At 48.6% G+C, this 21,951-nt stretch overlaps 1 protein-coding gene across 3 annotated transcripts in view; it reads left to right on the top strand.

The window, feature by feature from the left end:
* The first annotated feature begins 1,379 nt into the window (after positions 1–1,379).
* Positions 1,380–21,951, top strand: part of LOC118771242 (transmembrane protein 108-like) — a 45,503-nt gene continuing 24,931 nt past the window's right edge. The window contains exons 1-2 of one of the 3 annotated variants that reach the window (XM_036519177.1): positions 1,380–1,707; positions 2,610–2,708. The gene's annotated coding sequence lies outside the window, so the exon portion shown is untranslated. Of the gene's footprint in view, positions 1,708–1,727; positions 1,845–2,141; positions 2,224–2,609; positions 2,709–21,951 lie in introns of those variants that run through there. The other 2 variants (XM_036519178.1, XM_036519179.1) reach the window with 2 other exon arrangements.

Here is a 21,951-nt window from a genome sequence, read left to right as displayed (position 1 = left end):
AGTACGGGGACAGGATGTGTACAGTTCCACAATGAGACAGTAGTTCTCAGCTGAGAGCAAGGTCTGTTTGAGGACACAGTACTATCTGATTTGTACAACTACAGCATATAGGGCAACAAATACGATACACCTTCAAACTTCAAACGGCGCAATGAGCGTCAGAGTAAAGGGGGGGGCGCAGCAATTGTGTGCTGGGTCAGTCCAGGTAGAGTCTGAAGAGATGCGTCTCAGACTAGTAATCAGTCATACAGCCGTGACTTTCCTGTGGGTAACGTTCATCTCCCATGCAACATATGAAGCTATATAATAATAAGTGGCCTTGTTTTGATTGTGTTAAGAAATTGCTTATCGGACACAAAGAGGTGTTGGCGGTTGGATGTAGTGGGGATCCAATTCCTTCCTTTGATCTCTCTATCTCTCCGTAGTTGTTTTTCTTGATTCCTTGGTATGGAAAGCTTCCCTTGAATAATGCATGCGGGAACTCGTACACTAAAAAACTTTCTTGCAGTGTTTGTGAGATTAACGGCTGTGTAGATGTGTGGTACTTGCTTGTGTAGTTTTGAACTGAGGAATGTCATTTTACGTAATGCATCACAAAGTATAGCGGGAGTATGTGTGCGGACAGGAAAGCATCCTTGTACAATGTTTTCATGCCACAGATTTATGTTGTCTGCAATGGGCATTAAACTTTTGCAGCCTTGGAATAAACTAGTTTTGAGTCCGTCGCCACAGCAACAAACTGTCAAACGTGTGTGATGGTATAGAGGTATATTAAAATTTAAACATCGCATTGCTGTAAATATTACATTAGTTCAGCTACATGTTGAGAAAGAACCAAAGATTTATGACGCAGCAAAAAAAAGACACTGCATTGCTGTAAAAATCACATAATTATGTGGAAACCTGGACATTGCTGAACTTGGGACATTGTAAGCGCTCCTACTTTCATTATATCTCTAAAATAAGGGTATTTAAAATAATCAATTGCTATTATACAACAGTTTTCCCTTGCTCCCAGCAGCAGAATTATTCAAAAATTATTAATTAGCTGATTTGAAATATCCTGTTTGGCGTTTTAGCTACAGAGCGTATCCTAGGGATTCTTGCGCTGCTCTGCTTTCATTGACCTCCCAGGGAGTTAGTTTTTTTAACAGGTCAATTAATGATAATCTGCCAATGCTATGTAAATCCAGTTACTAATCTAGCTCAAGACAAAACAAAATCTGTCCCTGCTGTTGCAGCAATAAAACCTCATTATTATTCTGCGGCTGTGCGTCTTTCACAACGAGCCGACAGACCCTCCCCCCTTCACTCTCCCCCCCCGGCGCCTGGGGGACACCGCGCACGCTTTCCACCTCGCGCATTCCGGCTCCTGAACCGCTACCAAGCTGATGGTTTGCAGTGTCTATGACCATATACCAGCTGACAAGCGAGATCGACAGTGTCCAGATCCTAGACTGTAGAGACCTCGTTTTCCTTGGAACTATCTGAACAAGTTGTTGGTGCTGAGACTAGCTGAACAATCTGTACTCGCAGGAGTTGGTTCCGCTGAATACAATAGTAGGTGGGATATGGGGCTGGTGACGGTAAAAAGGGGCAACATGTGCGCATGGCCGGTGTGACTGCGGAGAAGCGACACACTGGCTTTGGGGCGTTCTTGTCCCGTGCCATTCGGATTCGCAAGGGACCAGAAAACAACCTTGAGAGGTAACTGTCCTGTGACCCTCAACATTGGATGCACTTGCCACTGCAAAATTCGCGCAACGTTGCCTCTGAGTGCCTACACAGAGTAGAAGATTGATGATCTCTCGGAGAATTTTGCACATTCCTTCTCTCAGACGCAGGTTCGTTACATACACAACGTGCTCTTTGCGTGTGTGTGTGTGTGTGTTAAGACGGATCCCTTCCAAAAGTATGAATAAAACGGTCAACAATAGTTGGTAATTGGGTTGACTTGTTACGACTGCGTACTTTCTCATTGAAATGCATATTTAAATGTATTGATCCCAGTGATTTGACGGTCGGTCTTATCAGCCGTACTGGTCTGCTGCGTCTGATCGATGCAACTCGCACCGCGGATCACGTGGTCATTTCTTGGACTGAATGTTCTGAACTTGCTCTTACAGTCGTTTTCCTGCACGGGCAGCACAGATGTGCACACGTTACTTTGCTGCCTATATGGGCGAAGTGGTAGTGCATCACACCAAAACGCCGGGAAGGGTGGTTTGTATGAATTAAGATTGATTTCATTGGTTACCATAGTCCACCTCTTATTTCGGTCGTAAAGGCAAGCAGGTTCGCGTAAGAAGCCTTAAGCAAGGTGAAGAGTTATAGTAGCTAGTCTATCTATTTGTGATGTTATGCGTTAGTACAAATATTGCACTTAAGTTTGCCACTTATCTTCGAGAGCGTTAACTTTGACTTGTATCCAAACAGTTAAACTTTATGTATCCGGGTTACCTGTAGCCTAATATTGTTAGACAGAAGTGCTCGAGCGTTTTTATTTTTGAAGTTGACATGCCTGTTTGCTAAATTGGGATGAAAATCGCTGTGACATTCAATCAGCTGTGTTCGAGACACGTTTTCATTTGCACGTTTCCATTTTACAGCGTCTGCACAGTTTCTGTAGTCAAGGATATTGCACAGTCACCACGGAGCGAAGATGGTGTTGGCGTGTTTCATCGCTGTTCCCCAGTTTTGATACCAAGGTAAGTCTGTTACGGTCTCCCACGTTTTACTCTTATCTTTAGTCCCACTAGTGAATTTGCTTATGCATGCGTGCGTCAAAAATTGCAATGCGAGACGAACGTTGCGTAGAACAGAACAGCGATGCTCCGCTGTCCGTGCCAGTCTCTACGCAGACAGTAATTGGGCGATTGCATTTTAAATCCCCGAAGAAACCAGTAAACTGTTTCGGCATCGTGAGGCGGATGGCTTCTGTTTAACACACTCTTGCTGATATACGCAGTAGGTACGGAGGCTTAATCTCCAGTTGCACCACAGAGACTTGTCAGAACAGGCAATTTATCGTTGTCTAGAAGATGTTGCATCAACGACCGCCCGCTGCACAGCACCACACACTCATGGCAGAAAGCCACCCAGATACACAGTTAGTATCCTTCGCAGGCTATTTGATGGGCCATGACGTAATTAATGTTGTCTTACACCACCTGGCGCCGGACCTTGCGTAGATCTACATGTAGGCGAGACAGCTTTTGTTATTAACCGTTATAGAGGACGATCTGAAAACTTTGTGAAATGGGCTGCTTGCATACAAAATGTTGACAAGTCTTAATAACCTGATATCTCCTTGTGTTTTGGAGGGTGGCCAAATCCGCAAAATTCAGTCTCCGTTTAATTTATCGCTTTATTGACTTCATGTATTCCCATGAGGTTTGCCCTTTACTGAACAAACCGCGTGTGGCAGAATATCTCATAAAGACCCAATAACTAAATATATGGAGCCATTTATGATATACAAAGCAAAACATCACAGAATTCAACCAAGCACATTATTGGCATTTAGCATGTTCAGGACAATTCTCTAAATCAGTGTTTCTCAATCCTACTCCTGGAGCCCCCCTGTCCTGCATATCTTCAGTCTATCCTTGCTCCAAACACACCTGATTGAAATAATTAACATGCTCTTTATTAAATCAGGTGTGTTCGGCTAATCAAAAGCGCCACTGATGAGTTCGGTCAGGTAGGTAGAGCAGGGAAAGATGGAAAACATGCGGGGGGGGGGGGGGGGGGAGCAGGACTGAGAATCAGTGCTCTAAGTCAATGATTGACAGCAAAAGAAGAATCCTCAAGCTAGTGGTAGATTGATTGTTTTAGGGGCACATGTCCATGCTGTTGTGTGTCTGTCATGCTAACTGCATGAAGTCACGCGAGTGTGCTGACATTCGGGAGGCTGATTTGAGCTTGAATATAAGCTCTCTTGGGGAGTAGAATTCAGTGTCTATCCTGATGCTCTGTCAGTTCCTGTTCAGCTTGTCACACAGTTTCTCCACGCAGCAAGTCTTGAGAGTCGACTGGTGCCTAACAGAAATAGAGCCATTGAGATGGTAGGGCACTGCAATTTGTATGCGTAGAAAACAAACTAGAGCCAAAGAAGTGAGAAGACAACCTTGACAAAGAACTTAGAAGGGCCAAAGACTTATACTAGAATCGGTCTTAGGGGTAAAAACAGGATATGTCTATTAGGCTCCACTTTTAACTGTTTATGCAGGTACATCACAAGCTGACCTGAACAAACCCATGTTGCCCTCTCTGGCCTCTGGGGCCAGAAGAGTGGAGAGCTTGTTGGGGGATGGTGTGGGCTGTCCATTGACGAGCCCCCCCCCCCCCCCCCCCCCCCCACTCTCAAGAGCATTCACAAGCCCTGGCAGTAGATGGGGAAGAGACAGGTCCCTTTCTCTGTCCCACTGCACCTTTTGCATTGTCTCCAAGTATGAACAAAGGGGTGTGATCAAGAGCTGCCAATCACCGCGTCATCCAATCAGAAGTGTCAGGAATGTGTGCAGAAAGGGGAGGGCTTTGTTCAAGTGATAAAGCTAGCAGAGACCCAATAAGGGTTGCACACTCATGCTGTGGCTGACCAGGAGCATTCAGCAGACAGAATACAATCGTGGGTCAAACTCCCAAACACACTTTCAGTTTTCCTCTGGCTGTTGGTGCACTAAATTGCATACAGGGTAACGGTCGTTTAAAAAAAAACCATGCCTCCACAGAGGGGATCAAAGTGGTATTCAGCATGTCTGTCAGTGACAGCCCCTGTGAGCGTCGGTGTGCTTAGCACGGCAGGGTGCGCAGTTGCCTTCTATACACAAACATGGCACCACCAGTGTGTCCTCTGTTGGAAATTTTCACTGGCTGCACACAGAAGAGACGAAGCTGTAAAGCTCCCCCCGATGCAGCCACAGAGACCGAGCGGTACTGCCTAGTCTCACGCTTTCAGTGTTTTTTAAATGCCAGGCTGCATTAACAATCAGTGCCCCCCCCCCACCCCCCAGTACGCACTCCCCATGGCCTTAGGCCTTCCCTCGCTGAGAACAAAACAAGGGCTTAGCTTCGACGCCGGCACGATATTGACAGAAAGAGCAAACACGGCCACCTGCTTTTTTCTTTAACCACTCGAAATGCCAGGCGGCGTTAACCTTGGCTCCCGGACTGAGGGCCCGTTCGAAAATGAGTCACGTTGAGGCCTGGAGAATGCGGGCTCCTGAGAGCATCGAGCGCGGCCTTTGCGCCAGAGTTCTGTTTGTTTTCCGACAGCGAAGGTACTGACGAGCCCGGGGAGAGTTGATTTCCAATGACCGCTTGTGATCAAAAGCGAGATTCAGAGCAAAGCAGAGGGACTCAGTCAGGGAACCCAAACCATTTGATTTATGCAAACGGGACATTTGATGGCTACCCAGCTGACATATGGCATTTTCTTGCCATTACTTTAATATTGTCCCATTTGCTGCAACTTTAGAGCAGCGTGACTCGTATGCATTCGTTTGAACCAGCTTTATATGCTACACCCGAGAGTGGTGTTGTGAATGTTACTCTGGCCGGGTGCTTTGGGGAGAGGCAATCCCTGAGCCGCGCTGCCGCGGGCCCCAGCTGCGCCGTCCCAAACAGGCCGCAGGAAGAGGCGCACGGAAGCGCAGCGGCTGTCGGCGGCGGTTTCCGTGCTCGGGGCAGCCAATGGGCCAGGGAGATAAGAGCGTGGCCAGGGCGAGCGCAGGGAGGAGGGGCGGCGGGGGGGCACAGGGGAATTCCTGGCATTCCTTGGCTGCAGCCGCACCGCTCTGATGTCCGGCCTCCCCTCCGGAGAGTCTCTGCGCAGCGCACTGGGGCCCCCTGCTGGAGAGAGTGCTTAACTATCTCATATCAGTGGCTGCATTTGGCCAGCAGACCATATTAAATATTGAAAAGAGAAGTAATATCTGGCTAAATTTGAAGCTCAGTTTTCCTCTTGATTTAGTTTTTAGAGTAATGTGCATTCGATGTGAAAGTGCTCAAAATTTGCCAGAATGTTTTGAATAAAGAAATCCCTCTCCACTTGTTTTTTGGAATCGTTCTGTTTGTTCGTTGAAAATCAATAGGTTATGTAGACCCATTTTTCATTTCACACCTTATCTGCCCTGCTCTTTAAAGGAGGTGACAGTGCTTCAGGAAACGTGGATTGGTATTCCGACCGGTGTAAATTGCCTGCTTATTTTTTATAGTATTGCAGCCCGCATGTTAGCTTACATTTAATCAAGCATTTCTCATATTCTGTGTTCAAGATTTTTTGCCCTTCAGCAATTACTGAGGGTGGTCAACTGTGCTAAGAAACCACTTTGATTTTTTCATGCTGAACTTGCGCTTGATGCTAAGCTCAAAAATGATTATCACCTTCATTTTTGAAGGACCAGGAAATCCCACTGCATTTTGGCAGCTGTGTGTGTGTTTGTTTGTGTGTGTCTGTGCGCGTGTGAGTGTGTGTTTGTGTGTGTGTGTCTGTGAGTGAGTGTGTGTGTGTGTGTGTGTGTGTGTGTGTGTGGGTGGGGGAGGGAGGGGGAGGTGCAGGGAGGGACAAGAAAATACAGTCTGGTAAAAGAGATGCCTATGTGCCATTTCAGTGGTGAAGTCTCAGAATTTTCATTCAGTCTTTTTCAAACAAGACACTTGAGGGTCAGTTTCCATGCTTGTTCATGCATGTACTGACACGGGTTGATTGAATACAGGGGTAAGTGAGGAGGTAGCTTGCGTAATGATCTTGGAGATACTGCAGAGAGGGACTGTCCTGCCTCTTGCCAGCATAAGTGGCTCTGACCGGGCTCCATGGCTGAGTGTCTAAACGAGGGAGAATGGCATTAATGCTGCTCCAGGGGCTCCTATTGTGCGCTGACACCGGTTTTGTGCTCTGGATTAATTGGCGCTTTTTTATGTGGTGCAAATGGCGAGGCAAATAGGATTAGGGGTGAAGCCTGCGGTATTGAAAGGAGTGTGTAAATTCCTGTGTCCCGCCCCCCCGGCCTCTGCTGGACCTCCCCTGCCCCCAGAGTCATGTGTTCCAGAGGGATACTCTCTGGAGTGGAACTGACAGGCGACTGGTCACTGTTTAGATGGCTCGTTCCTTTCAGCGCCTGGTAGAAGTGTACCGAACTTGAGCAATTCCATCGCTTTATGAAACAGAGATCTGGAGTTCGGCACCTTTGACTTCTGGTTCTGGCACCAGGCTCTGCAGTCTGTGGTCATGGGTTCAAATCCCAAGCGGGATACAGTTGCTGTACTCTGGTGGCACTTGACCTCAGTTGTGAAAAATCTCTCAATGTGTATGCCTTATGGTTTGGTCTTTACAGATTCAGGAGAACTTAGAAATTAAAAATAGAATGTCAGGTAGCTACAGTATGCTCTTGTCTACGCCAGTTGAGTACACCATATTAGAGTGGATAGGTTAAAGCCATTCAAAATGTAACTTCAACACGCAAACACAATCAGTTGAACTGCAGCCAGCTCACCTTCAATGTACTCGTATACCTGAACACTAACAGAACAGTCCAGTCACTTGGAACAGTTTGTACATTTGACTTCCCTCCCACCTCCCCAGCCACACACACACACACACACACACACACCCACACATACACGCATGCACGCACTCAGTTTCCTGGGTGAGGGAGCGGTTGCCGTAGAAACTGATGTCCTTACGTTGGAACTAGCCTCTTCCAGCGTGGTCTTGGGGTTAACACAGGTGATAAGGTTCCGTGTTTGACATCACCATTACCAGAATCCTTGTGAGTGTCGCGCTGAATCTTGCATGTCCGCAGTCCTCTGCAAGCTGTCTGCATCACACAGTTAACTGTAAAAAAAACCACAGTGTCTGAATCTCAGCTAACAGGAGGGGGTGGCAGCGCGGAGATCAATAGGAATCAGATCTTTGGCAGGCTCACCTGCTGGGGAGCTGTCAGCACATTAAGAAATACTGAGACAACTTCACCACAGGTGTCATAATCCAACGAAACTGCGCACAGCTCTGATAAACATAAGGTATATCTGCATTCATTTATGTTTTATTAAACGACAGTAGAAGTAGAACAGTAGAAGATGGTTGAAGTAATTTACATTTAAAAAAATCATTCTTAATCAATCTTTTCAAAGGCAGCTACTGTATTCACTTCCAAGGTCAGGTTGACAAAGTACTCTGTTATTTTCGACAGGGAAGAAAAAACAGCCACTCAGGTTGGAATAGTTTACCCCAGTCAGATCAATACCCTTACAGTACGTGAGTAAACTCCTCACATGGCTCAGCTAAACCTGTCATTTTAATAAGACACAGAGGGAGGCTCCTTGTAGCGGATGGCTTTTTTCCGCAGCTCTGAGCTCGACTGGGCCGCTGTCTGCCAAACATTAGCGCACAGTTAACCAGAGGAGAGCGCTTGATTTCATTAGCACCCGCAGCACCTGCTTCTCCCTCCGGAGCGGGAGCCGCGAGGAGGGGGGGCGTCCGAGACAGCTGAGCGCCGTCTCTGTCTCACCGCGTCAGCCCGGAGCTGAGTTCAGCTCCTAATTTTCAGGCCACATAGCTACGCCTTTTCCCAGCTGGGCCTCCTTTTGAGCAGGAATCCCTCGGGGGGGAACTGTAGCGAGACGGAATGGCCCTGCCTCATCCTTTATACAAGCTGGCCGCGTCTGGGGACGGTGTCCAAGGCACACGCCCTCGCTGCGAGAGGGTTTGGGTTCAAGAATGCGACTGAGGCTCCTATCCTTTTGGCCAAGCACAGCGGGCCGCGGTCACTTTTGATCGTCTGCGAGAGGAGATTTTCTGCTGAGGCGGGAGAACGCTGAGTCAGTGCAGAAGGCTTAGAAGCCTCTTTACTAGAGAGCGCCAAAGTGCTCCGCCTGTCAGAAGAGGGGCTCAGATCCCAGCAGCAGCCCGGATCTTCAGACTGGGAGGGAGGGGGGGCGGAAAGGGGGTGCCGGGCCCCGTCTGCGGGGCTAAGCTTCGGTTCTCCTCTCATCTCCGTGTCGGCTGCCATCCCTCAATGCACACAGCGCGGGCCCCTCGCTCGAACGGCCGAAGGATTCACTCCAGTCCCCTTTGATAGCACGGCTAGCCTCGGTCTGGCGCAGCACCCTGACCCCAGATCAGTCCCCATGTGAAAAACGATTGAAAGGCAGATCAGAGGGAGAGTGGGTTAGCATTCGATCTGGGACTTGTGCAGCGGAGGGCGTTAACCTCCCCAGACTGCGGGAAAGGCGGCATGGTGCTCAGAGAGGTGTGGCGTGCGTTATGCGCAAGGCCTGGGGTGGGAGGATTTAGGCAGGAGCGCAGGTGCATTTCGGAGGGCAACTGCTAAGGCAAGCTGATGAGAAGTGAACATCAAAAGTGCCTCTATGGCTCAAGGCATTTTCTTTTATTTCCCCATTCCTTGGAAGCAGATTGCGGTGTTTTTCTGATGCATTTCATCGCTGGATATGCCAGCTTTTAGCCTCACCTCCATCTCTTTCATCCCATTGTCAGTTTAGGGCTGTCACTCTCCCTCTATAAGATGTTCCAGAAGAAGGCTTTCTTTGCTTGTCTCTCCCATTACAGTAGTTTGTGCAGTTTGGGCCTCTCTGAGTTCTGCATCATGGAATAACTGCATCCCCAAGGGAGCATCAAATCCGTCTGATTTCATATGCTGATTTGCATTGGTGTTAATGTGAAATCAGATGGAGGAATGTGTGATTCACAGATTTTGTTCATATGGTGCTAGTGACAGCAATCAAAGCCTAAACATATAGACACAGATTCACACACACACACATTGCTATATTACATTGTGTAGTATCACCTCCAGTGAGGAGATGTCACCATGGAGACGGCTCCTACACTGCTGGAAACTGTGACAAAGCTGTGAATGACAGTGAAGGGTCCACACGTGTCAACAAACAAAAAACCGTTATCACCTGATATCTGGCCATTTCAAAGCGACCTTTATTGTCTACGCCTCTTTGTGCTAAAGCCTTCGCATGCTGGACCTGCGCTGCTATTCCTGTTTAATGACCTAGGCTCTGCTGTAAGCTTTAGAAGAACTGGGGCAAACAGAATGTCAGAGAACCCATTCTCCTGCCAGAATAAATCAGATTACTTGTGCTCCGTTTAGGCAGGTGCGGTAAGAAGGCTGCTGTCCGGTCTTGCCTGTTGCACATTGGCCCAGTTCATCGTAAATGATGTGTAACCCCTCCCGTTCATTTCAGTGTGGCAGGCCTCCCTCATTGTTCAGCGAGTCCTCTTCTTCTCAGAGCTGTTTCCCAACACCGGAGAAGCGGGTGGTTCTTTATTGGCTATCATGTCGCCATGACACCACCAGATGCAGTGAGGTCATATGTCCGGTGGAAAGAGATTGCGCTACGACGTGACTCGCTGAAGGGTGGCGTAGTGTTCACACAGAGATATTCTATATTTTGACCAGATAGTCAGTTCCCGCATTCCTTCCGTACTACTTAATTCCTTATCAAGAATGTCGGTAACAGGAGGTCCTAGTTATGGCTCTATCACTGTGGATGTTATCTTTTAGACCACGCCCCTTCAAGAACAGTCATAATGAGCTGGCACACCAGAACACTCCAACAATGGAGACAGAATTTTCAGTCTGAGGCACAGGAAGCCGAATATCTGGTCCTTAAGTACAACATCTGCTTGGGCCCAGTAGAAGCACTCTGTGTTTGTGTAACATTCTCTGTCTAAAAAGACAGCACAGTGACTTTCCCACAGTGCAATGCTGATTTTCAGATGACAGCAGAGGGCAGCTGCGATTGGGGCTCTGCCCGCACGGCCCGAGGGTACTGGCTGTACGACTCCATCCGTTCAAGTCTAGTGACTTGTCTACAGCGAGCGCTACTGCGTATGACCGGGTTTCCACAGCGCTAGGCAGAGGGCCCGGCTTAATGGAAATGCCCCCGCTTTTCTCCTCCCGCATCGGTCTCCCGGCGCTGCGGCCAAGAAGAAGATGACTTGGCATCCGCTCCCACTCTCTGCGTCAGCGGCGGCTGGCCATAAATTGAGCCGGCTCGCTTGGAGGACGCAGCGCGGACCGGGAACGGCCCGTCTGAGAGACTGCAGTAAATTTCGGTGCACAGGCCATGCTTGGCACATACGGTCTAGCTGTGTACGCGGCGTGCACAGCTCAGCGCGGGGACTGCGCGCTCGTTCCAGTCTGGAGACGTTCGATTCCATGCAGCCCCGGCATAAATGCTGCACTGCTGCCTCTGCGTCGGGATGGGACACTGGCCAGTATTGCGACTGCAGTGTAGGCTGAATGCAGTGCAGCTTGCGTCCAGCGTAGCTTAGCAAGGAGTGAGGAGATAGCAGAAGGGCCGTCCTGTTGCTAGGCAGGGTACCGCTTGTCTGGCGAAGGGGGAAATTCCAGCATCCTGTGTCCGAGGGGGCGGTGACTCACCCGCCGAATGATTGTCCCCCCCGTCACCCCATGGGCTATCTACTGTATCCTGCTGTAGTCACTTCCTCAGTCAGCCGTCACTGCAGGAGCTTGCAAAGCAGATAGCATTTGGCTACATGCGGTTGATTTAGACACGTGCACACACACACACACACACACACACTCATATACAAGCATAAGCAGTCACACATACATTCACGCACATGCACACCCACACACACAGAAAATATACACACGCATATACTCACATACACACACAAACACACATAAGCAGACACATGTACACTCACACACACACACACACACACACACACACACACACACACACAGCCACCCTGCTCCAAAGCTCCATTACCATTTACCACTTTGTTAATGCTATCAGTAGCTGTTCTAAGACAGAGCTAGAGCCCCCTGCTGCTTCCCTTTAGTGCTTCATCTCCAGCAGCTCAGCTCCTAATCATTCCCTCTGTGAATGCCCTGGCATTTGCTGTAAACGCTGCCGCAGAATGTCCTTTTTATTAATTTTCCTCTTTGAAAGGGACAGTGCAGAGTATGGCACAAATGCCAGCTGTTGTTGTGGAGCTTGTGAGTGTATTCGCAAGGCCAGACAAAATGCGGCAATGTCTCTGACACTGTCAGCGTTTGGAGAGCCTTTGAAAGGCACCAAGGGTCGTCAAACCCTGGGAACTTGTTTGGTTGAACATACACTATATGGGCAAAAGTATTCGGACGCCTGACCATTACACCAACAGGGACTGTAATGACATTGTATTCAAATACATATACTTTAATATGGAGTTGGTCCCCCTTTTGCAGCTATAACAGCTTCCACTCTTCTTGGAAGGCTTTCCACAAGATTTTGAATTTGTGCCCATTCATTCTGTAGAGCATTTATGAGGTCAGGCACTGATGTTGGACAAGAAGGCCTGGCTCGCAATCTCCGTTCTAGTTCATCCCAAAGGTGCTCGATGGGGTTGAGGTCAGGGTTCTGACTGCGGGCCAGTCAAGTTCTTCCACACCGAACTCATCAAACCGTGTCTTTATAGTCCTTGCTTTGTGCACTGGGGCACAGTCATGTTGGAATAGAAAAGGGCCTTCCCCAAACTGTTGCCACAAAGTTGGAAGCATAGCATTGTCCAAAATGTCTTGGTATGCCGAAGCATTAAGATTGCCCTTCACTGGAGATAAGGGGCCTAGCCCAAACCCTGAAAAACAGGTGTGGCCAAATACTTTTGTCCATATAGTGTATCTGAAACCAGCGTTTACAATTCAGTCTTAGAATTATAAGCTGTTAGCTATTGGCTTGGTGTGTGCTGGATGAGTTCAAGGTGTCAGTTACAGACCCAGCTCAAAGACAGTTGGTGCTGGTCCCGTGTGTCCACAGACAGCTTTACAACAGACAGCTGGTAGAGTAAGCTTCAAGCCTTCCCTTTCATGCCTTCTCCTGTCTGCAGAAGCAACTCCTGCTGTGTTGAGGCTGTCAGTGCATCATGGGCCTGTACCACATTAGGCTGAGCGTTCTCTCTCCACGGTTGACCTACTTCCTGTTTCTTCAGGAAGTCCCCATGCTGTGGGAATGCGAAGGTCAGGGGGTGTGGCTTTCAACTTATCGCTCCAACAGTCTCAATCCCAGTTGACGCCTCACATTCTGACGGTTCTTTGCGGTCGTGGCAATGTTCTCACAACGCTACACCTTCACAGGAAAGGTTTAGAGAATGTTTTCATTTTATTGTGTCCTTGTCAAATTTCTCTTTAGGGTATAATCTTACTGTAAGCCCACTTGCATACATGCGAACGTGGAAAAGTATCTCACAGTGGCATTGTTTTTTTTTTTTTGTGGCATTGTTTTTCATGTGCGTCACCGCGCACCTGAACGCGGCTAAAACATGTCTCCCCCAGCTCTGTGTAATCTTTCATTGTTTAACTCTGTGACTGATGACACAATGGATTCACAGTCCCCTGTCATAGGAAACAGTCGTGTCAGCGGCCGTGTCAGCAACTGGCGGGTTTTTGCGGAGGACCCGCAGATGACACAGCGGCGGCTGTCGTTCCCGGCGATCCAGGGTAATCAGCCTGCCAGGCAGCCACACTGATTGCTCTGGCATTTTCCAGGTGCGCGTCTTCGGAACAGCTTGATTGATGTTCTGCACCTTTTTCTAATCCGAGAAAATGCCTTTGATTACTGTACACGGCGAGGACACAATGTTAAATGTGAGCTGCGGAATTCACCGCCATTAAGGGCAACCCGCTATGTAAATAAATAAACGTGGTGGGTGTTTTTCTGCGGTCAGTTAGAGCCGGGGCGAGTGCCTGACAGAGTCGCGGTCCTCCACTAGTTAACAGTGCTGGCTCCATTCCATATACAGTTGTATTCCACCTCTCCACTACAGGAAGCCCTGCACAATACCCAACTGCCGAAACATCCTTCCTCGTGGCAGTCCGTTCCGGCCTTTGTCACCGCGTCACCGCGTGCACCGGGCGGTATATTTAGCCGCGTGCACGACGGCCCCGAGTTCTTGGGCTTGTTTTTTCCTGGACCGCATTACCGAGGTGCCAGACAGAATGCGGGGGGGACAGGAAATTTAGACATGCTGGAAAGTAGTTTCCTGAAATGATAAGTGCATTACTGAATGCGTAAACAAGCCATTGCAGAAGCTCCCTTCTGGGAGAACATGTAGTGTTCTTACAGAGCTCTCGCGATGTTGCAGGGGGGTTACTGCTGCAACCCTACAGCAACAGCATGGAGACGGTGTCTGTTTGACAGGGTCGAACGTTTGCCTTGATTGTCAGTAACTGTCCTGCGTTGGCTCTAATATGAAGTCACAGAGCTGATAGGTCAGCCCTGTTGTTGCCGGTACAATTTTCATCTCCTGATCTGGTGTTCTCCTGAAGTGACATTTGTGTCGCTTCCAGCTTACTGCTTCCTGTGTTTTTTGTACTGTGTCGTGCATCATTCCAACAATAACACAAAGCGTGTATGTTTATTCAGTTTGAAGCTTGATATCACGTGCTTAAGTATTTAATCAAGTTTAATTGCTCCATCAGTTGTGAGGGCAGTGTCCTTAGCCCCACTCCAGACTTCAGCCCTTTCTGGTGCGTCTGTGCCACAATACCGATGGCTCCTTCCTGTCTCAGCCTTTTTTGACGTGAGGCTGAAAAAATTTAGAAAAAACAAAGCAAAGCAAAGAACTCCTTCGGGAAATGTACCGTTAGATTTCCATGAAGCAGTGCACCTGTCTGAAGTTTCGATCGTTCAGCAGCAGTTGTTGGAGGAGATGACTGAAAAACAGCCCGATTTTGGTCTCACATTCTCGGAACAGCTCACACAATAACACATTCATCTGCGATGAGATGTTCTTTAAAATGAGTCAGCGACCAGGCACCTGCAGTGAACCAATCATTGCCCGTTTCTATTCCGTCACAAAGCTGTATTTGGACAAAGTTATGGGACGTTTGGCCGAATTGGCATGGATACAGAGGTGATTTGTGATGCAGAGGTAATTTGTGGAAGTAGAACACTCTGTTGACAAGGCTGTCTACCTCTGGCTTGACACATACTAGGGAGATATTTTTGAGAGAGCAGTAGGTAAGCCACGCATTGCACTTACTCAGAGCTTTTGACCTTACCCGAGTCCCTGGTCCCTCAGGAGCATACCGACGCAGGCAGCTGTTTGTCTCTCACAAGACCTTGAGAAGGGAGTTTCAGCAGCAATGGCTGGGCTCTAGCAAGTGCTGGTCCCTAGCAAACATTTCCACCATGTCGCAAACACAAACTGCATCGCTCAGTCGAGAGATCCATACACCCCCCCCCCCCCCACCCCCCACCCCCCCACGCTGACATGCGAGCTAGCTAATCATCGGAGCGGGCTGCGGGTGATTACTACTTCGTTTTGTGTGTCCCTGGTTTTGTGGTAAAGCGTTAAATTAATCACAGCAGCTCAGCGCTGGGCGCTCACCCTTGAAAGCCAATCTAACAGCATGGGGCTCCGCTGCCTTTCTCCAGCACGCTCCCACCCTGCTGTAATAATGCTGTTCTCTGTGCGAGCCCTGACTAACTCCTCTTTCACAACACCCTGGTTTATACCCCCCCACGCCTCGTCATCTGTGGAAATTAACGTAGAAAACTTGTTTCATGGGGAATTACCTTAGTGGCCACTTTTAGAAGGAAAACCGTGGGCACACAGCTTAGGCAATAGCTGTAGCCTCTCTGTGGAATGTAGGGCCCTGGTGAAATGTGTCTTCAGAGGGCGTTTTTCATCAATGGGAAGGGAGTATCGCCTTGATTGCGTCAGCAGCTATCTCAGCTCTGTGGATGGCGAGAAGCCTATCCCTCCCCGCCTAGAGACATGGAGCTGATGCAGAAAGAAGCTGCTCTTCCCGAAACTCATGTAACCCATGATAAGGTTGAATAAGACCTTGGGGACTTGCTCCTATCAAATGAGCCGATTTCCCCATGCAGGCAATGCAAGGGTGACACCCAGCCGCTTGCCCCTCCACACAAACGAATATGACCACTCAGAGCTGACGGGCTTCTGTTCTTGCCATGACACGCTGTTGCCTTTTCTGGAAGCTCTGTGACGTTCTGGACCTTTATATAGCAATATACGCAATTACCCCCGGCCTGCTGGGAGAGGGACAGATAGGTGGCCTATGGCAGTCTGGCCATTGTCGCCGTGGCTTCTGCAGTGTCACGCCGTGACGCAAGTCGCGCTCCTGTCCCCTGGGGAAACAAAAAGGCAACGTCACCATCCTAAAACGTCCCCGACATGTCTGCCTGCCGTGTGTCTGGGGCTAAAAAAAGGCCCTCGTCTCTGTTGTTCCATTAGACAATCTCAGAGGACAGGGAGGGAGATCTTGCTGCTTATCTCTGTTGTTTCTCTGAGGTCCTCTAACAACAGCTACCGAAGCAACACAAGGCCCCCGACAAATGCGCTCTCATCAATGAGGGCCGAGACACCTGGAGGAAATGATGTAGAGCTAGCATTCAGCCTTGGCTCAGAAGCTAGTCAATTGTTTCTCAAGAGGAAACACTGATAAATAGGAGGCATCGCCTCACTGCGGTCTCACCTTTGTCTTATAGAGAATCAGGACAAAACAAAGACCGCTAAAGCCCAGTGTGAGCCTAATGTGGGTTTCATGATAGGTTGTGTTTGTGTGTCATTTGTTACTTACTTATTTGGAATTTAATGAACTGAAAACATGCCAAAGCAACAGCTCATCCTTTTTATGTAGGAAATGGTGGGAGAAAGATGGCTGAGAAGATTGATAGGTGTTTTAGACATGTAGTGGAGGGTCTGCTGTTTTCTACTGGCTGTTATATGAGCCAGTAACTACCTCTGTGAGGCTTTCTTGGGTCACATGATGAAGTCCTGCACAGAGCATAAAGTTTTTTTCATGCCTTACCCAGGGCAGGGTTACCTGTGTGGTGTACCTCTTCCATACACTTTATTCAATTCAATGAACTGACAACTTACAAGAATGCTCTCACCAACAGGTGTTACCCATCCAGGAAGTGAAGTGAACACCTTTCTGATCATTAGTCAAGTATTCTAGTCACTGTGAAACACCCAACCCCTGCAAAATCCCATCACTCGTCAGAAACTCACAACATTAAGCTGCCGTGGTTTCTGATTGGGGCATATGCACTGCAGGGCTGTGGTACTGTGTAGCATGGTGCTACTGTGAGTCTGTGATTGATAGTCTCGGTCTCCGTCTCCTGTGAGATGGAATGACAGGTGTCGGTCTCTGCGGCCAATCGATGACATGTGGTTGATTCACCGGAGCCCCGCCTTCCTCCCTCCATGCTCACCTTTACACCCGTCATCCCACAGTCTGTGATTGACAGGACTGCACCTGCATCAAGCACCCAGACAGTAGACTCTGCCTCCTCTAGATACATGGCCTCATGGGAGATTATATCACAGGTTTATGTAACAAACCAGGGGCGGTGTGCTTTAACCAGCCACCACGATGGCTGATTTCACTCTCCCGAATAAAAACATTTATTTTGTATCAGATAAAAGCCTCTGGGAGCTGCAGACAGAAAACACGGCAGGCTGTTTCAGTGTTGAGCAGTCTCACTTCACGGGCTGACATAAAAACGCCGATTATGGGAGCCGAGGCAGGGTATCGGGGTATCATTTTAAACTCCTCACTCACACACGTAAAATAACATTTACATTTATGCGATGGGGAAAGACGAGACGCGGTCGCCGCCGTAAAAAGCGAAGATGTATTTCGCCAATAAACGTATATTCTCTCCTGCGGTCTGTCTGGGCGGGATTCCGAGGGCACGATTCTAAAGCTGCAGCCGACGGTTATCGAGCTGTGGCCATAGCACCTCGCCCCCCCCCCCCCCCCCACTAGCTGACCACACAGCATGTGGGCAAACAGTTTATCAAACTCATTTTTGGCTAAAAAAACAGCTTTGCCTTCTCTCTGCGGGCGCCTGGCAGCGGTCTATCTTATAAATCAAAGCACTGGCTCACGAGCAGCGGCAGCGGCATCGATAGAAACATTAGGGAGATGTCGGGGGAGTGTAAACAGCAGCGTTCCCGGTCATTAAGTTGTGCCCGGCTTCCATTAGCCGTGCCGCGCGTTAATCAATGCTCTGGAGGGTCCGGCCCTCGTCTTTTGTGACCGTCTCGTTCGGTAAGCGGGGGGGGAGGTGCGCTGTCGCCTCGTCAGGCACTGAAGCGTTACAGGACGTGTAACGCCGCCATTGATTCCCGGGGTGTGCTTTCCCCTGACGAGCGCTAATCCATAGCGGCGCGGCGGAGCGGGCGACGCCGGTGCTGCTAGTCAGACAGGAGAGGCATCCTCAGTCAGGGAAGCACAGAGACTGCTGTGCAAGGTTGGGTGTCTACTGAGGGTGTCTGGGAAAACTCCACGGCACACAGATGTAGAGGGGTCATATTTTCAGAGCCCTGCACGCAAGTGTAATTGCGAATCCTTCTTCCCCTTTGCTTCTTTTGCATGATCTAAGACCCCTTTCTGTAAAAAAAGTTAACTACATACACAGTATGTTTGCTGTACATATGGAGAGGAGAAAAGACCTTGTGGACAACATGCATGAAGTGCTGATAGCGAGTATCAGTCCAAAACTGAAAAAGCCAAGACTGACAATTGCACACTCTCTGGACTGAAAAGATACATACATACACACACACATGCTATGTATATGTATGCATATGAATGAAAAAGATTATAACACCAGATTCATAAACAGAACTAAAGTGAAATGACACCACGCTGTCACCTTCCTTTATATACTGTTATCATTTCTTCCTGTTTTTCTTCTCTCTCTGATCTTTCTCCTTCTTCATCATAATCCTTCGTCCTCCCCATCACCCCCCCCCCCATGTAAACATACCTCTCCTGTATGAACTTGGGGAAGGAACATAGAGCCCAAGCCGACCTCTCAAAGTCACAGAAGTTGGGCCCCCGCAACTCTCTCTCCCTCTCTCTCTCCCTCTCTCTCTCTCTCTATCCGTCGCTCCCAGGGAGGCTGTCCGCTCTCTCTCCGTTTAATCATTACCAGCGCAGATCATTCCCTCTTTTTTAATGTTTCCATTCATTTTTAATGCGCCTCCAAGCCTCCGCGAGTCCGTGTATTAAAGGAGCCCTCTGAGTGATGAAAGATTAATATTAATACCAGAGCCCCCAATCCCCCTTCTCTCCCTCAGAGCGATCACACACAGGATGCATGTGGAGAGTCTGTGGTAGGAGATGGATGGCCATTTTTGGCCCTTCAGGGCTGAGCGTTTGACACTGTAATTCTGACGTTTACAGAGACTGGCCTGCTTGTGGGTCCCTGCCTGTGTCTTCTCAGCACTGAGGGGAGCGCATATATGTAGTGCGTCAGGGGGGCTAACCCCTGTTCTGTCTTATTCTGCCCTGGGTGACCCTGTCCTGGTTCTTGCTGCAGCGGTTTCATACGCTGTATAGGAGACCTTATAACCAGCTGTCAGACCAGCTTTCCCACCATCAGGCAGAACGGCGTCAGGTATGATCTGTAAAGCGTCAGGTGGAATGGCGTCAGGCTGTCAGCAGCGAGGGGGGGTCACTCGAGGACGCGGAATTGGCGGCAATGGGAGACGCGCGGCGTGACATTCGTGATACGATTGATGGTAAGATCCCTCGCTCACAGCCGCCGGAGCTCTTCTACCCCGTCTGAGTTACGGAGATGATTGGGGGGATAAGTAGGGGGACTTCAGGAATTGGGCGTGAGTCCCACGGTAATGCCAAGGTTGGCGGTTCGTCAGTGATTTTGTTTCCGCGGGCGAGTGATTGAAAGTTGTTGAGTGTGGCAGTGTGGTGGATTGTGAGGGTAGGAGGCAGGAGCCACTCTCCGGAGGGGAGGGAAGCCGGTGACGGATGTCGCCAGCGAGCAGGTGGCGGAGTTTAGCTGTCAGAGCCTGCCGACGCAGAGCGATGTGGTGACACAGGCGTCACGCTGGGTTTGCTCTCCTCTCTTTCCTGTCAGGGATCGTTAGTTGTTGGATTTACGGCAACTCTGTTATACTCCACTCGTCAAATCCTCATCCTGCTTGACGGCTACGTGCTTTCTATTTAATTTAAATTTTAATTCAATATTATTTGCAATTTTAAGTTGGGATTCAAGGCAAGAACAAATTTCTTCAAGACAAAGTTAAACAATTCACAAAATCAAGATAGTGAGCGTCTGTGTCTCCCAGAAGAAGTAATAAACCTACCATAAACATGCTGATTACTGCGTGTGTGTGTGTGTGTGTGTGTGTGTGTGTGTGTGTGTGTGTGTGTTTGTGTGTGTGCGTGTGTGCGCACGCATTTACTTCTCCGTGAAAGTGTGTTTAGGAAAGACTCCCCACCGCTGTTAAATAAGGGCTATTGCTCACAGAGTTAATGGAGGGGTAAGGTGCATGCTGGGAGCTTGATGTACTCACAGTGGCCAGATGGGATCTTAATGGTCTTCCGCTGTCCCTCCACTTAGATCCGCACCGGTAAGACGTATGGAGGAATCATAATGATCCTGACCTGCCAGTGCTGCACAGGCAGAGTACAGACTGATGGCTTTAGAAGCACACTCCCCACTCTTTGTGCTTCAGCACCATACAGCGGCTGCACAGCTGGACACACCTCTGCGCAGATGAGAAGCACTCCTGCTGGGCAGGTGATCTGTGTTAGGAGAAGGGACTTGGTGGAGGGGAGACTGCGCAGCAGTGTGGTATAGTGGTAAGGGGGAGGGCTGGTAACCCAAAGGTTGCTGCCTCGATTTCCTGCTGGGGTACTGCTGTTGTACCCTTGGGCAAGGTACTCAAATTGTCTAAAGCTGGCCCCACACTAGAGGATAATCGGACCGATTTTGGGTCCGGGGGGGGCGTCGGGGCTGGTCAGAACCGATTGTCTGCCCAAATGGTCCTGTAGTGTGAGGGGTTTACAGATGTAACCTTAGTGTTACCGACTTGATCGGAGTCTCCCTGATTTCGAATCGTAAATATCAAACGTGTTTCATATTTGACTTGAAATCCTGTAGTGTGAAAGGAACAGCGATGGAATCTTGAGCAGAAACCCACAATAGCCAATGACAGCGAGCTGACTGGGAAGCATCACCAACCCAGCAATTGACAGTTAACCTTCGTACAAGCCCAGAGCACAATAATATTAATATGGAACGGCATCTCCGTGGCAGTGGAAGGTCAGAGAATGTATAAAAATGACTACATTTCTAATGATCACAGGTTTCACTCTCCCCTCCACCTGTATACAAATAACAAATAGCTTGTAGCAGTAGCTTGCACAAGCCCCGTTTGAGACTAACAATAAAACTTTATTTCCAACTCAACTCCAGCTCGCACTGCAAAATGTATAAGCTTAGCCATGACTGCATCCACAGTTTTTTTCTCCTTTGTTTTTTTTCTGTGCAAAACATAGCACACACTAGTGCAGCAAGCTGAAGCTGACAGTCCGCCTCCATGTTTTCTTTGCTCTGACGAGTTTCTGTCCCTGGAATCGCCACTCTGAAATCGTTTATAATAAGTGTGTGATCCTGCGTCTTGACTGAATCATCTGGTGTGTGCGTTCTTATGATTAAAATATTAAAAATCAGTCAAATCTGTCGTTATGTCTGTGGTCTCCCACATTTTTGAAATTGGTTAAGATTTGGAAATCCTCTAGTGTGCGCCAGGCCTAAGTAAATATCCAGCTGTATAAATGGATAGCATGTAAAAATCGTAAGTTGTTTAAGTCACTCTGGATAAGAGCGTCTCCCAATGGAATTTTGCCTGTACCAACGTTGTTGTGCATACCCATAATAGTGCAACCAGGTTACAATGTGTTAATCTCTGTTTTCAGTCATCCAAGCGTTGTTTCAACATGTTGTGACCATAGTATGAAATCTCCCACTTCTTCCAGGAGAGGTGTTGGGTTAACACTGTCTGGAATGTTCATCACCACAACTTGTTGAAATGTTTTAACTACAATTATGGTTTTTCCTTGCACAAAATTACCAGAAGATTTACGCTGTGTTCTTCTCCTGACAAATAATTTGTGC

The sequence above is a fragment of the Megalops cyprinoides genome, chromosome 24 (assembly GCF_013368585.1).
Source record: "Megalops cyprinoides isolate fMegCyp1 chromosome 24, fMegCyp1.pri, whole genome shotgun sequence".
NCBI classification, from domain to species: domain Eukaryota; kingdom Metazoa; phylum Chordata; class Actinopteri; order Elopiformes; family Megalopidae; genus Megalops; species Megalops cyprinoides.
The sequence above is the reverse complement of the archived record's forward strand: the minus strand, read 5'-3'. Positions and strand labels throughout refer to the sequence as shown.